Here is a 15,419-nt window from a genome sequence, read left to right on the forward strand (position 1 = left end):
CTTAACATCAGACTGTACAGTGACAGGATTACAGCCTGTAAATTACAAAAACAACACTTCCAACAAACAATACTTTTATTTTTATTTTTAACTTTAATTCTAATTATATAGTTCTGAGTGTAATTATGCTTCAAAAAGCATTTTAGTATACTCTACCAGGGGCCCAACACCTGCACAAATACAAGCATAGATGCTCATAAATGCATGCACTTGATAATTAAAAAAAAAAAAAAAAAAAAAAAAGATTATCTATAGTTCCACCCCTGCAAAGTTCTGTTTCCAAATCCATTCCTCCAAGTGACATTATCAGAAACAGAGGGAACTATGTCCTAGGAAACATGTTAAGAAAAAAAAAAAAAAAAGATTTTGGCGTTACTTGTTCCTGTTTTATTGTAGTAGAAGTTTGAAGGATGCATGGTTCTCTTAAAATCCAATATTTAACTCAGATCTGGATGTAGGCTTTTATGACTGTCACCTGTGCCAAATACACCCCAAGAGATGAGCAAATAGAATTGATTAGCTGATGTGGGCAGTAATCAGTTTCTTGCTGCAAAAACTGTTCTATTAGGGACACTGGTTTTCTTGGATCTTAAGGATGGTGGAACAATTAAAAATGCACTTTTAGTTGGTGTTTCAAGGGAAATGTGAGACCTCAATCACAATGGTATTGAAGAACAGTAGAAATCAATGTCAGATATTTTATATAATTAGGACAAAAGGAAGAATTAAATTGTGATGCAGAATTGCTCTACTGAAACACTAGCCCAACTTTTACTGTATCACCAAGATTACCATTTATTGGTATGTTAAAGATAATGGATTTTGGCAGTCTTAAAGTTTACTTTGTTTGCTTCTGGGAAGTGAAATTGTACCAGATAGAATTCCTGCTGCCTGATGTGCCATAGAACGGATTCCGTTTTACCTCTTTTCTCAGCTGTTGTTTGTATTCATTTGTGACAATCAATAAACCAGATTTGTTAAGGAAGTAATGGACAGCTTTAAAGAATGAACTCTTTAAAGAAAAGTTTAACTCTTTAAAATTACAGATTTAAAAGAATTTAAAGGTCAACTCTTACAGAACACTACAAGGCTACTTTTATCTCTGAGAAAATTGGTTAAAGAATCTTTTAGTGGATGACTTGTCTTCCTGGAATACACCACTTTTCATGGTGTATTGCTTAATGCAATACCTGGAAAGACTTGACTTTGAGGTGATATCTAAAACAACCATCATAGAAAACCCTATAAGTGAAGTAGGTTTTCCAGTTCCCTTAATGTGAAGATGGTGCTCATGGTTTTGATTGTTGTAGCTCTGTGTGTAAGCCCTCGATATAAATTGGGTTTATATGCTGCATTAATTGCAAACAATTTGTTTCCAAAAAATACACTAAAACTATGGAAAATTAATCTGTGGTGGATGCAGAGAGTCAGTTCTGCATGAGAAGAGACCGTGAATCATTAGATGTGACAGTTGACAGGAAGCAAATCCCAAATCCAGAACAGCATTGATAAATAATACTTGTCTAACAGCATTTTCCAGCATATAGCTCTGGGAAGAAAGTTGCCTTAAAAAAAAAAAAAAAAAAAAAAAAAAAAAAAAAAAAAAAAAAAAAGCGGGGGGAATTATGACAAACAGAGGTATAATTTAAGCATTGATTTTGGAGGTGATTCTGTCTAGGGTGAAGTGCACGTTCACATTTTTTTTAATCTTAATCCAGTTTGCAACAAGATGTATTTTCCTGTTATATTTCTGTTTTCAACAAACTTTTTTAATGGGTAATCTATCCATAATGCAGCATTATCATGTTTTTCTTTTGGCAAAAGTAATTTCAAAGCTATATATAATTTTTTAACCTTTCAAGTGACTTTATGACCTTTCAGCTGAGTTGAGAAAATCCCTATTGATTTTGTAATTATTCCCCCAAATGTTTATAAATTAGGAATGGAATTTCCTTTGAGATTGCTATCATCGTGCACAAAATATCCAAGCTTTATTTGCACCCCTTTTCTGCCCCTCTGAGACACTGAGGCTATGCAATTTTTCCCTGTGGAGAAGCTCTTTTAGTTTCCTGCAACTACTCCCATTACTGAACTTCTAATTAATGCTTAATTACTGTTTTAGAAATAAAGCTCTACCTATAACGAGATTTGTGGTTTTGCTCATACTGCCCATCCCTCACACACACTCAGAGGATGCAAGTAGCTTCCTAGCAGAGCACTGTTCAGATGACCATCTGACACATTCATAGCAGAGGCAGCCCTTCATTAGCTTGCTGAGGAGCACAGGCTGCAGCCACCCCCAATGCTAGGGCACAAGCACCAGGAGCCAGAGGCTTTTCCCTCTGTCCTCATTGCTCTATATTGCACCCATACTGTATCAAAAATGAAATGTTTTTCAGATGCTTGCCATCATCCTAAAAGAGATTAAAGCAACAACTTCCTGACCCAATTACAAGGTTTTGGTTTTTCCTCTTTTCATTCATGTATCTCATTACAGATCACACCTCTGTCTCTGGAGTCAAACAAAATCCTGAGAAGGTAGTGTAGTAGCCCTATAATTTTTGAACAAGGAAGTAACTTGGTCAATCTTGTTCCACTTGCATAAAAGTGACATTAAGAACATCCCAACCACGTTTGTATTGAATTTGTTTTTAATATACACATAAGCCATTCAAAGATGTGTCCATCCAAAGCTTAAAACTATATCTAGCTAGTCACAGGTGCATCGGGTGGATTTGGTGGCCTTTGTTTCCTTTTTTTATTTTAAAAAAACAAACAAACAAACAAACAATTTGGAAAGTTCATTAAGAATGGCTCTGGTGTTGTTTTTTTTGTTGTTGTTTTTTTTTTTTTTTTTTTTTTTCCCCCTCTCTCTCTTTTAAAAATTTGTCCATAAGTGTTTAGGGCTCTCCATACCCATTTCATAAATTTACTGCAGACACATTAGAGCAGATCTGTTATGCAGACTGAGAGGAGTTAGTGATGCACTTCTAGTTCTGCAGCGGGGCAGAACCCACCTACAGGAAGCAGAAAGATCCTTGGTGGCCACCTGAGCAAAGCTCTACTGCCATGGTGCCCGGTTTTAGCCCCAGCCAGAGCACAGCTCTGCTGACTTATCTTTTATCTCACCAGAAGTCAGACTGGGCCAACATCAGTGTAAAAGCACTTTTTTTCTTGCCAGTGCAAGTACTGAACATAATTTTGACAGTTTTTGGATTAAAGTGTGCATTTCTGGCAAGCATGGGTTCTTTCTTCCCTCCTTGTAACCTTGTCTCAGTTAACAGAGCTGCAAGACAGGAATCTGGAGTTGTTAATTTTTGTTAGACTTCATAAACTTCTGTATATCTGCAGTGATATTAGTTCCTTCAAAATACTACAAAACTGAATTGTCGGAAGAAACAGACCAGTTCATAGCAGGCATACATAGATGGCCAAATTAAATATGCCCCTATCGAGGAGCTATACAAAAAGGCAAGTACTTTTCTGTTAATACATGTAAGACATCAGTGCACTCTTCAGTACAGACGATATCCCATTTTGTGAGAAAGGCAATTAGGGAAATGCTGAAGAGGGACAGAAGAAATAGGAATACATTTAAAGAGATGTGACCTATGAGAAAGGGTCACAGGAGAGAAGCCTGGGGGAGGACGTGATTACAGTCTTTCCTACCTAAAAGGGAACGGCAATCAAGAAAAACCATGCCAACAGTTGCATGCCGTAAATTCCACATGCAGCAGGCAAGACTGAAGTGAACTTTCCCAATTGCAGGCTAATCAAATCTCTAAATCAGAACATTTTAATGAACAGATGAGATAAATAACTGCTAGAGCATGCCCAGACTGCTGTTTCACAGCTGGTGTTACACAGTCAGAGGGCAGCCAGCACCACCACCTATGGGGTACCTGTGGAGACCTCAGGTGATGGAGATGCAGGGGTCCCGGCCCGCACTGGGGCTGGGGGCAGTCAGGGCACAGCTCCTGGTCGAGGCAAGCAGATGGCACCACAGCTGGGGATTATCTGCTGCTCAAAACAAAGGCAGCCAGGCACCCAGCCCCGTTTGGTGCACGATCAACTACGCTGTCTACATTTCAGCTAGAAAATAGTTTATGCTCATTCTTTGAGATACCAAGCATCCACTCGATGCTCTGGTACTTACATGAGCATTTATTATTATGCTATTGAAGGCACTCATTCCTATAGGGATAGACAGCCCCCATGCTAGAAATCATGTCTTGATTGTATACATAGCCATAGTTTGACTACCAGATTTTGGAGTCAAATCACTTTTTTTTTTTTTTTTTAAACTTATAATTGAAGTATATTGGCAGTACAATGCAAGGAAATAGTAAAAATGGATAATTAATAATATCATTTTCATAGTAAAAGGGCTGAAGAAAAGTAAAAAATGGGTTGCCTGCTGAGCCTAAATTTTACAGCCAACTTCCCATAAAAGCACAGTGCAAGACAGGAACCTACTGCAGCAAAAGAGATACCACAAAAAGTCCTAGAAAACTCTTTCAACTTTATCTTTCCTGACATACTACAACAAATAACGATTAAATTATTCTACAATTCTTCACCCTGATGTTCATCTAGGAGAAGCTTAACTTTTTATGACAATAAACTCACATTTAAAAAATGCCAAGGTTTAAAATATATATATATAAGTGCCAACTACCAAGCAACATGCATTAGTCCATTCCCCTCAACACTTAATATACAACATATTCCTTCTTATAAATAACTTTGAGCAACAGCAGCCTAAGTGCCTTTGATCCTGCTACAGGGGGTTGCAGTTGACAAACCTCTCAATGATGCTTGTTTTCTTTATAATTCACATCTCAGCATTAAAAGCAAAAAAAAAAAAAAAAGCTGTTTAGACAATCTCTAAGCAACACTGATTATTCCTTTTACTCGATGGTGGCCCAAAAAGGGAAGAAAGGCCCTGATATTTACATTTTCTACAGGAAGCCTCTAAACCTAATTGACTCATCTAGAGTCACAGGCAGTAGGTAGCAAACAGATAAGTGATGCGTATTACTTTCTAGATTGATATTACAGATTAATTTGTTGTTTTTCCAAGACTAACGTGTTTCAATCAGTCCTCACTGTTTTCAGCCACTCACAGAGTGGCACATGAAAGCCCTCTCAGAGCAGCAAACAGTGAAACACCCAGCTAAGCCTTTTCCCAATGAGATTCTTCTGTTTACTTTATATTGATTATATTTTAGTCACCCATAAAATGGGTCAACAGAAAATTTGCTTCTGCCTTTTGACAAAAACGACAATAGACAAGGCTTCTCTGTGGGCAGCCTGGCAGGCGGTGACATGCTCCACGCAGCTGCCACTCAAGCTCCAAAGGGCTCCTTCGGGCTGCAGCAGCACGATGCTCTCCAGGCATCAACAAAGCAAGCCTGCAGCTGCTGCTGCTGCAACTTCAGGGCTAGGGCAGTGCCTGCCTGCCTGAAATCTCATCAACGTGGACAGAAATCAAAATATTTCTAGGGCTAAATAATTCTGTGGGTAGAAAAGGGGCATGGGCTGGGGCTGCTAACCCACTGTGCGTAATGTCCCCGCTCCAGCAGCTAAGGCTCAGAGGCAGAGCCCAGGCAGGGCACTTGCCTGGTACGGTCTTCTCTGCTGGGAAGTACTGTGCTTGAATAATTGTGGCCTGGGTGGATGCTAAGGGGAGAAGCTCCTTGCTTCTTTCTGCTCTTGCCTCCCTTCCCAAGGCTGAGCGTACTGGAATCCTATTCCCTTAACCTTTCCTGGAATAAAGGGACAGACAAAGCATCTTTAATTGCATTAGTCAGAGTCTGAAAACAAGATGCATTCATTCACAGTGCGCTCACAGTGCCTGAGAGCAAGGCTTTGGGCAAGCACACTAACCAACCCAGCCCATGCATGCAACCACGGACACGATGGCTTGAGATTTCCTTTGCCTCTGGTTTCTGAGAGGTACCATCGTGTTCCTGCATTGTGGTAATACCAAAGGCTGTCTGCTCACTGAAGTAGTTAAGCTCAGAGCTGCTCTAATTCAGATTCAGGCTGCCCAGAGAGCTACAGGAGGAGACAAAAGGCAGCATACATTGGTCACACTCTTCCCTCGACAGCTCTTGTTCTCCCTTGTTGGAGTTTCTAGCAGGGATGGTAGAGCACTTCATTAGCTCTTTGTTCCACAAGGAGGGCCCAGAATTTGACTGTAACACTTTACCTCCTTTCTTTCACTGTGAGCTAGAAGACATTGAAAACAACATCATTTGGCAGGGAGTCAGAGCAAGGACATAGAAAGATAGACAGTCATCAGCCTGCGAGGCTGCAAGCAACTGTAATTTAAGTAACCTGCACTGATGAATTAATCACAGTAGAGAATCCAAAACTCTCACTGTAATAATGTAGCCTTGAGAAAACATCTGCATGCAGCAATAGCTTCAAGTGTGTCTTGCTAAGCTTTGTGACAACTCAGAGGTGCTTAAGCAGCCAAGTACTGCCCTTGCTGTGGCTAACCACCCATGAACCTGAACAAAGTTAAGTGCCCATGCTGCAGAAAAAAGAAAGCAGGGTCTGTTATCAGCAAAAAGTCTGGGGTATAACTCACCAACCTCCTAAAAGCTGGAAACTGAACCTCAGAGCACATCTGGAGTTATGCACATCACCATGCTGCTGCTTGGACATCAGCCAGGTCTGGTGCAGCAATGGTGCAGCTGTGTTAGCACTGTGCCGAATCTCTCAGCATGAGCTCTTGCAGAACACATTAGCTGAGGCTCTGGGTCACGTTAACACAGCTGAATGGCACCTGGATTAAAGCTGGCTCAAAGCATGAACAAGGAGTTCTGTCTGTACCTACCCATGTACATCTTGTTATTTATGTAGGCATTTTTCCAGGGTTTCTCTGAAATGCAGTGCTAAATATCGCATAACAATCCACTGATGGTCCCATTTTGGTGGGGTGGAAGAGGAAAGTGGAGCTCAGGATTACATGCACAGTTCTGGAAGTGTTGATTACGTGCCACAGAAGATGTAATTCAGTTGCAGTGGCCAAGATATGGAGTCTGCAGGCCATGTAGCATGCAGTTCCTCTTTGAGTCTGCTGACTCCAAGAGCTTTGAGATGGGCAAAAACACTGCTGAGGTCTGATACAGTGTACAGCAGCCCAAACTGTAGCTGCTCTTCTCCAGCAGCCCCTTACCTTCCTTTGACAGCCTAATGTATATTGTACAGAGAGAAGATGCACCAAGTCTCTTAAGCTAAGAAAACAAAGGTTGCATAACAGGATAGCAATGACAGCGAGGGAAGAAGCCAGAGAATGGCATCGATATATCAGAAATCACATTAGAAATATTGAATGGAAAGATGATGCATATGGCCCTTGTAGGCTCTGTCCCAATTCAGCCTACAAAACCATAGTTAAAAGAAAGTTAAAAGTAAAGCTATCCTCAAACATAGGAAAATAAGAAGAATGTGTTGGTGGGAATGATAAACCAAAACTCTTTGTTGTCTACTCACATACTTATTTGGAGCAGAACAGAAACTCACGAGAGCAGAAACAAAATAGTTGCCTCTACAATACATTGGCAAAAAGTAAATCTGGACAACATTTTGTAGGACTCGCCAATTCAAACTTTCTATCTAAACGCATTCTTTCTCTCACATTAAAGACTGCTGACATTTGTATGTCTTTATTCACTAATGGTACTGAACGTTTTGCAAGCCTCTATCTGTGTAAAAACGCCCTCTGCTTGATGTAACAAGAACTATCTGTACTGTTCTCTCTTGAGCATGTCTTAAATGTCTGATTCAATTTAGTCTAACATCCAGGCATTCTGGAGCTCATGGCAAAGTGCAAGAAGAGCAAGGTGGCTAAAATCAATTGCTATTTCTGCATTCAAATGACTGATTCCAAAGAACACTGAAGAACAAGTAGACATCCCAGAACTTCTGCCATTGTCTATGCTAGCGACAAGTGAAAAGACACAGTATTTAGGTGAAAAACTTAATGCAATTAAACAGCAGAAAAGATTGACACTAAACACCTCTGGGGAATCTTTCCGGCAGACCACCCTAATAACACAACAAGCAATGGAAAGAAGGAAAAGGCTGCAGTTCTGCACACATAGCAGAACAAAAACAGATGTATCACTGTAGTTATGTTCTGGCCTGAAAACCATAAGAGCTCCTTCAGATACTGTACTTTGTTGGGGGAAAACGCACGTTTACTCAAATTCATACAGACATTTCCCGTTCTTGAAGATCTCTGTAAGCATTCTCACAGTCCAATGATTTATGAAAACTGCCCAGAGTGGACCTCATGCATCCCCCAGCTCCCAATTGTTTTGCTGCAGTAAGTGATCCGTATACTGTAGATACTTCCAATATTCCATGGATAGCATTCAACAGAGCTGATTTCAGTTTTACTTAATCTGGTTCACCTTTAAGAGTCCACTGGTTTCAGTGAAGATGCTGCTGTGCTGTCCAGTTCGGACCAGCATGGCTTTTCTTTACATAATAGGAAATTTGTGGTTGCAATCAGGAGTGGCTTCTTTTCAAGTAGATGGATAATGATGTTCTTTGAGATACTCAATGAATCAGAAATAGGACTACACACATTAATCTTCACTAAAGAATTTTTGTGGCTGGCAACGTTGCTCTCTGCTCATTGTATCTAAGCTCTTAAATTAAGCTTTTAGTAATCTTCATTACTACTAAAACCAAATGGAAAACAATTAGACTTCACAGGAATTTCTGTATAGCATACACAGCAACCAGTTAGGAACTTTTGCATTCTGAATTGTATCTTTATTTCTTCAGGCTTGCATAGAAATATACTGCTCTAGCAGAAAGCCACATGATGATCTGTCAATGCTATTTAGTTATGCCTCAGTGAGAGGCATAACTCAGTGTCACCTTCCTACGGACAGAGGAAGCCTCTTCTTACTTTTATTAACATAACTACAAACACTTGGATAACAGAGACTGATTTTCCTGTCTTCTTTTAGCCTTGCACATCTTTTACACCATGGCCCTGAATCAGCCCAATGAATGTTGGGTCATCACGGGTGACTGCGTCTTTTCTGCGGTCACCGATGAGCACCAGCACTTCTGTTAACCATAGGCACGAGGTTACACATGCTTACAGTGAGCCGGGTTTCTAGGATATAGGTGATTTTTAAGGAAATCATTATGGACAGTTATGATATTATAACTATACCATCGGTAATAGGTGCTAAGCTTTCTGCCCTAGTTGACACTGCTTTGAGCAAGTGAGTTGGACTGGATCACCTCCAGGAGCCCCCTCCAGCCTCATCTGTTCCGTGATTCTTTCCTGTGAGCCACTTCAAGCTGAGATGAGGCCATTACTGTGGTGCTGGTATAGCAGTTACTTCAGGGCCTATATCAGAAAAGCCGTCCAACAGACCCTGGAACATCTATTAACATTCAGTAACAAAGAGATCATGAGAGCTTGCAGGAAGCTGGTTAGTGACAGAAAAAGTGGGGGATGGAATATAAGATGGGAAAGAAGATTCTGAAGTATATTTCAGACTACATTTGAAAAAAAAAAAAAAAAAAGTGCAAGAAAAAACAGTTACTAGCTCCATACAAAAATTCAGGATCTCGACTCCATTACCACTTTAGTACAGACTTGGTACAATACCTCTTCAGTCCCCCTGCAGAGTAGTACGAATGCAAACACAGTCCCCCCCAGTTCAGAAATGTATCCTGACATCAAGGCTGACAGTCTCAAGACAGGGAAAGCTCCTGCAGAACAAAGTAATGAATACTCAGCTGCCCCAGGAACATCTGCAAAACTCGCCACTTGCCTTTTAAAAAAATTTGAGTGTTTTTAAGATCTTGACCTTGATGAGAGGTCCAGTGATTCAGCTTTTCATACTGCAGTCATGCCCTATTCCAGCTATTACATGCCTCATTTCTGTTAATCTTCTCTAATTAGTTCTGCTTCTCAAGTGAAGTCTTTGAATCTAACATTTTCCTGTGCTAATAGTGAGGGCTTTGCTTTCATGTTCAAGGTCAGACTGGTGTTTCACCCTGTAAAACTCATTTGTCCTTCCAGCACTTACAGCTAAATATTGAGTTTAATTCTAGTCTCTCTCAAAGAATTTTACTGACTTTCAAGTTATTGTTAAAGTTGTGAATGTGCTAAAATCCAAAAAGAGCCATGCAAGTGTAGAAGAATAGGCTCTTTTTGGATTATTTCTTCTCCTTGCAAATACGCAGATTTTTTCCCATAAAAGCATCTTCATTTTTTTCCCCTCAAGAAGAATTTGTTTTTACATAACTAGATTGAATGTCAGTCTGTAAGTAGGTAGCATCTCAGTTTTACAGGTGAGAATCCTGAGTTCGAGAAGGGTGAGGTGAATACCTCTCATTCAGTGGGAGAGTTGTGAATACAATCCAAAATTATCTCCCTGTTCCATGTTTGAGCTACTAAATTTAGACCTTACATTTCTCACTTCATATGTTATAAACACATGCGTATATATATACACACTTACATAGGAAGGGAGACACTTCTCCAGTTTTGTAATGACTCCTGGCCTTCTTTTAGGAAGGGATCAATGCACCCTCTGTAGTCACTTACACGCCATCCTACAGACTTCCCTTTCTGAAGACTGGTGAGATGCAGCAATTTCAGGAGGCACACAATGGCTGAGGTATGAACACTAATGGGAGGAGGCATCTGAGGCACTCCTCTCCAGCTGATACTCGACTCAAAATGGCAGATTATTTTCAGGTTAACAAGAAGTCCAGGCGAGGGGGAAACTCAACATTCAGAAATGTATGACTTAGGCTACAATAAGTTTAAGCAGCTTACTTAGAGCACTGCTGCTGCAGCTATGGACAAAATTTGCAGTTCACCTTAAAAACATCACCCAAGTTTGATGCTTTTAGATTTAGCGTGGTCATACACAGCAAATAGACATAATACAGGAATAGGATGACATTAAACTATCAAGTGTTTTAAATGGTTACTTTCAGTTATTTCATAAGCAACAGGTCACAAAACCTGCTAACTATTCAACCTTCTTCCTTACAAATAATAAAATAATAATAAATATGTAAGTGAGATATTTAGGAAATACTTAGCAGTTTCACCTTTAAATAGCACACTCCCAATTCTCATATCTGAAAATACTACCTGCGAAGCATTTTGAGAGGCTTATGGTAATGTAAAAAAAAAAAGCTCTTCAGTGGGATTTATAAAGACATTCAGAAATCACTAAAAGCGTTTTTTTCCCTCCAGAGCTGAAATGAGAAAAAGCACCATACACATGCATAAAGAAAAAAAAATAATCATAGACTGACTCACTGCGAGATCAGTGCTTCATTTTAAAACCTGGAAACTATTCTAAAAGTGAGCTGCACCTCACTCTGCAAGAGCCTTTTTGAATCCCTGTTCTTTGACTTTTGAGAAAGCTTTCTTGTTATAAACTAGAAGCTTAAATCAGAATGGTGTCCAATTGATAGGGAACAGTCTAGAAAATATGGGACTGGATTTAGGTAGGAAAAGCGCCCTTGCAAATTGTTTTTTTTTTTCAGTCAAACTCCAAGTTGTCACCCAGACATGTTCACGCAATAACCTAGATATCCCCACTTTCTTCTCTCCTGCCTATGGTGACAATGATTTTATCATAGAAATATTTTCTCTATGGAGCACTGAGTACTGACATTTCCTCTTTCCCTACTTCAAAGCATCACCCTTATATATTTGCCTTGACACTGTCTTCACATCATCTTGACATTGTTCTGACATTTCCAAAGACTCAATCACTGTAGCAAGCAGCCAGGGCAATGCAGAGAAGGAAATTGTTATGAAAATTGTTAGGGAACTGTAAAGAATTGTATACTAGCAAAAATAAGATCTTGCTTTTTTAAAATCAGATTCCAAGCAGAGTTTAATAAAATCTGCTTTATGAAAGCTTCAGCCAAGGCTGGCATAAAAACAGCTCAAAGAACTCTGTTGGCAGTTGTGGATTCTGTACCTGACATTCAGATGTTGAAGTGACAGCCACTCTCATTGCTCTGAATTCAGGTCCTTTATGAAAGCAACATCAGCTCACCTCCTGGGGCACGCAGCCTGCTAGAATAGTATGAGGTGTTGACTTGAGGAACTCCTCAGCAAGTAATCTGCAGTCCTCTTCAGGGCAGCCAGGAAAAAAAAGATGAAAAAGGAAAAAGAGTGGCTGGAGTGTTACTGCCCTTTGCTAATGATAAAACACAACTTATAGAAGTAGCCTAGAAAGAGAGTATTGCCTATCCGTCAATCTAACAATCGTTCAATGTTGTGGTAGGAGGCCAAAAAATCAGCACATGTGATGTAACTTTAGGAAGTTTTACATACCAAATAGTCTAGGAGAGGGGGAAAACAAAGCAAACTACATTTAGTGAAACTCTGCTCAAAGAATCTGCTCAAAGAAAAGGGAGAAGAAAGTATTGAAGGACAGATGTACAAGTCTGAAAGAAACTTGGTATCCAGTGCATCAGCATCACTTGTACATGCAGATAAAGCCCTCAACACTCCTGGAAGGCATTGCTTAGCCAGGCACTTAGAAATAAAATCAGGTCATTATAGCAACTCCAAATGTAAAAACATTAGCATTTGGCATCTTTTAGATGCCAGAGAGCAATAAACACACAGAAAAGACCGACCATTTGAAAAATTGTCAAAATACTGAAAATCTCAGGCACGTTAAGAAGGTGAGAACAAACTTTTAGTTCTGTTTGTACAATAGCTAGGACAACAGATTTCAGGAAATTCACCGATGTCAATAAGCTAGCAGGTAAAGAATAGAGCCAAACCTGGAAATCTGGAGCTACTCTCAGGATCTCGGTCACATTTTTAGTGAAGCTCATGGTGACCAATTTCTTAACTGTTTTTTTGGGTGGTTACAGACACAATGAAGTGCTTAGAGACCACATATGTTTTTGACAAGTCAAGCTTTAGTTATTTTGTCAAATGGCTGAAACACACCAATTTGAATAAGAATTCTGATCATGAGGAATCACATTATTCCCCACACAAACGCACAAGAAATCTCTGCATATAGACAGCTTTGATACTAATCCAGAAGTCTTAGTACTTAACACCTAGGTAATACAACAATTCCTTTATAGAACTATATGATACTTGCCTACGGCCCACATCTTACCTGAAAAGCCCTGTGAAAGCACATCCACCACAAAGGAGAGCAGAGCCCATCAGCAGGGCAGACTGCATCGCCCGGCAGGCAACACGCAGCGGTTCCTGGGGGTCAGACAAGCATGAGTTCTCCAGGACGAGCATAGCTCTCCTGCTCCATTACTGCAGTTTGCTATCTTGCCCTCAAGGTAGCTAGGGAGGGGATGCAGTCTGAAGTTTGGTTCCCTTTGCTGCAGAGCCCCAGGCCTCCCTCAGAAAAGCCCTGTGCCTCGTGATCCAGGTGAACAAGTAGCTCTGTGTAGAGCCAATACCTGTGTAGGGCTGGCTGCCTCAGTGCTCAGGACAGTAGAGCTGGCAGCTGGGCACTAACTTCTTACAGAGCACAGGTTCTTCGCTAAAACCTCCCAAACTGCAGGACTAGCCTGCCAATGGATGCCTGAATAACCAGATAGAGGCTCAGGCTCCAGAGCTACAAGAAACCTCAGCCACCTCCCACCACCCACCCCATTAGCACCCTAATGAGGCAAGGAGGGGCAAGGGAGCAAAAGTGCTAATTTGTAATCTGCTGACTGACCTGCAGCTGGCTCTGCGTAGCTGCCCCAACAGGTATCTGCCCCAGGTTGCTGATAAAGTTAATGTTTTGGTTTCTCAAATGTAAGCCATACATGCTGTACATGGAAAATATAGTGATTCGTGCATCTAAGCAGGTGTATTTATCACAGCAAAGCGAAGAAAATGTTAGTAAAAATTTCTTGCTACAACAGAATATACAGAAATAAACCTCTCCTAGTCAACAAATGTAATTTATGTTGATAATAGATGACAAAAATAAATCAAAATATGTAATTATGGACATACAATACTGAGAGGAAACTGGGCATGCACAACTACAAATGGATGTTCATCAGTTTATTGCTATTTGCCACAGTTGCCATCAATTTTGTAGCTAATTTCATATGTTCAAACATATTTTGTTCCTTTTAAATGAGACACTGTTTTAGGGACACAGTGGTAGTGCCTTGTTCTGTCCAAGAATCTCCATAATTAATAATCCCAACAATCAAAGGAAATGTGATCCTAAGAGAAAATGTCTTTTGAGAATCCCCAGGTGCTAAGTACCGCAAATTGCTTCCCAATCTGTTCTGCAGCCTCTCAGCACAGTACGTTGCGTGGTGCCCTTTGGGATCATCAAACAAGCTCCATCGTGGAGCTCTCGGCCAAAAGACCCCCAGTGAGACAATCATTAGATATTTATCATATATTTATTATTGCCATCAAATCTTTCTTTTTTATTTTTTTCTGGTCAGCCCTTTATTGTTACACAGATCTCATTTATTAGCATAATTTAATACAAAATTTATAGCATAATTTAATACAAAGTAGGGGCAGGATCCTGCCCTATAATGTCTGTACTGGTAAGTCAGGATGGGTGTCACTGTGAGAAAGGGCTCTGCACCCAAAATACAATATTCTTTCTCCCTGCGTCCTGTGAGAGTATTTGTGTGACACAAGGCTCCCCTGTCACTGCGTGAGCATTTCAGCACAGCTCTGGAGGCATCTGGGTTACGCTGCCAGGCTGGTGCCTGGTGACCCTGTGTCTTGGGGCTACAGCTACTGCAGTCACTTCCACCACGTTCCTGTAACTTCCCACTGCTGCCTGGCAAACCCCAGTCTGCTTTGGCTCGGGTCTCAGAGGAAGAGAAGAGGAATGCCTGGAAAAGATCTGCGGTAGGAAAGGGAATTTGGAAAGGAAAGAGAGGAGTCAGACCTGTCACTTACATAAATAAAATAGAGGAATTAAAGGAGATTATGAACAGAGAAAGTAAAAAACTTCCCCCCCAAAAAATGACAGCACTATACTGATTGCTACTATATAGTGTTTAGTCAAGGTTTAAAATTTTATATCCTTTCACTAACAAAAGCCTTGCTGCTCTAATTTTGATGAAGGCTTGCTGGGTATTATTCATTTATAACAGGTATTTAATGCCCTAGTGGCAGGAGTTTTTTATGCTAAAACACACCCCCTCATAAGGCTTATTGAAACGATTTGCCTTTTAGTGATACTCCTCTAATGAGAGAGGAATTATTCCTTACTGTTCCCCACAGAAGGCTCCCGGGCTCCCTGACACTGGTGAATCTTGTTTTTCCACACCTCTACAATAAACACCTCACAAAGGTTTCAGAGAAAGCCCTAATGGCAGAGGGGATTTTCAGTTCCCATTCTTGCTGTTCCTGTGGGCCGGGTGACTCCTGTGAGCGTCAG

General features: G+C 40.4%; 1 protein-coding gene and 1 long non-coding RNA gene across 4 annotated transcripts in view; one reads left to right on the plus strand and one right to left on the minus strand.

Moving 5' to 3' along the window:
• CRB1 (crumbs cell polarity complex component 1) overlaps positions 1 to 15,419 on the plus strand; it is a 102,538-nt gene that overhangs the window by 3,045 nt on the left and 84,074 nt on the right. The gene's annotated exons all lie outside the window — the stretch shown is intronic.
• On the minus strand, positions 38 to 13,833 carry LOC137860080 (uncharacterized). Of its 2 annotated transcripts, none has more exons than XR_011098734.1 (4): positions 13,468 to 13,832; positions 13,167 to 13,261; positions 12,000 to 12,154; positions 38 to 329 (listed from the first exon to the last, which is right to left on the minus strand). It is a non-coding gene; the product is annotated as an uncharacterized lncRNA (long non-coding RNA). The 2 variants fall into 2 exon arrangements; XR_011098735.1 differs by lacking the exon at positions 38 to 329 and adding an exon at positions 9,533 to 9,756 and having other exon boundaries at positions 13,468 to 13,833.

This window comes from Anas acuta, chromosome 8 (assembly GCF_963932015.1).
Source record: "Anas acuta chromosome 8, bAnaAcu1.1, whole genome shotgun sequence".
NCBI classification, from domain to species: domain Eukaryota; kingdom Metazoa; phylum Chordata; class Aves; order Anseriformes; family Anatidae; genus Anas; species Anas acuta.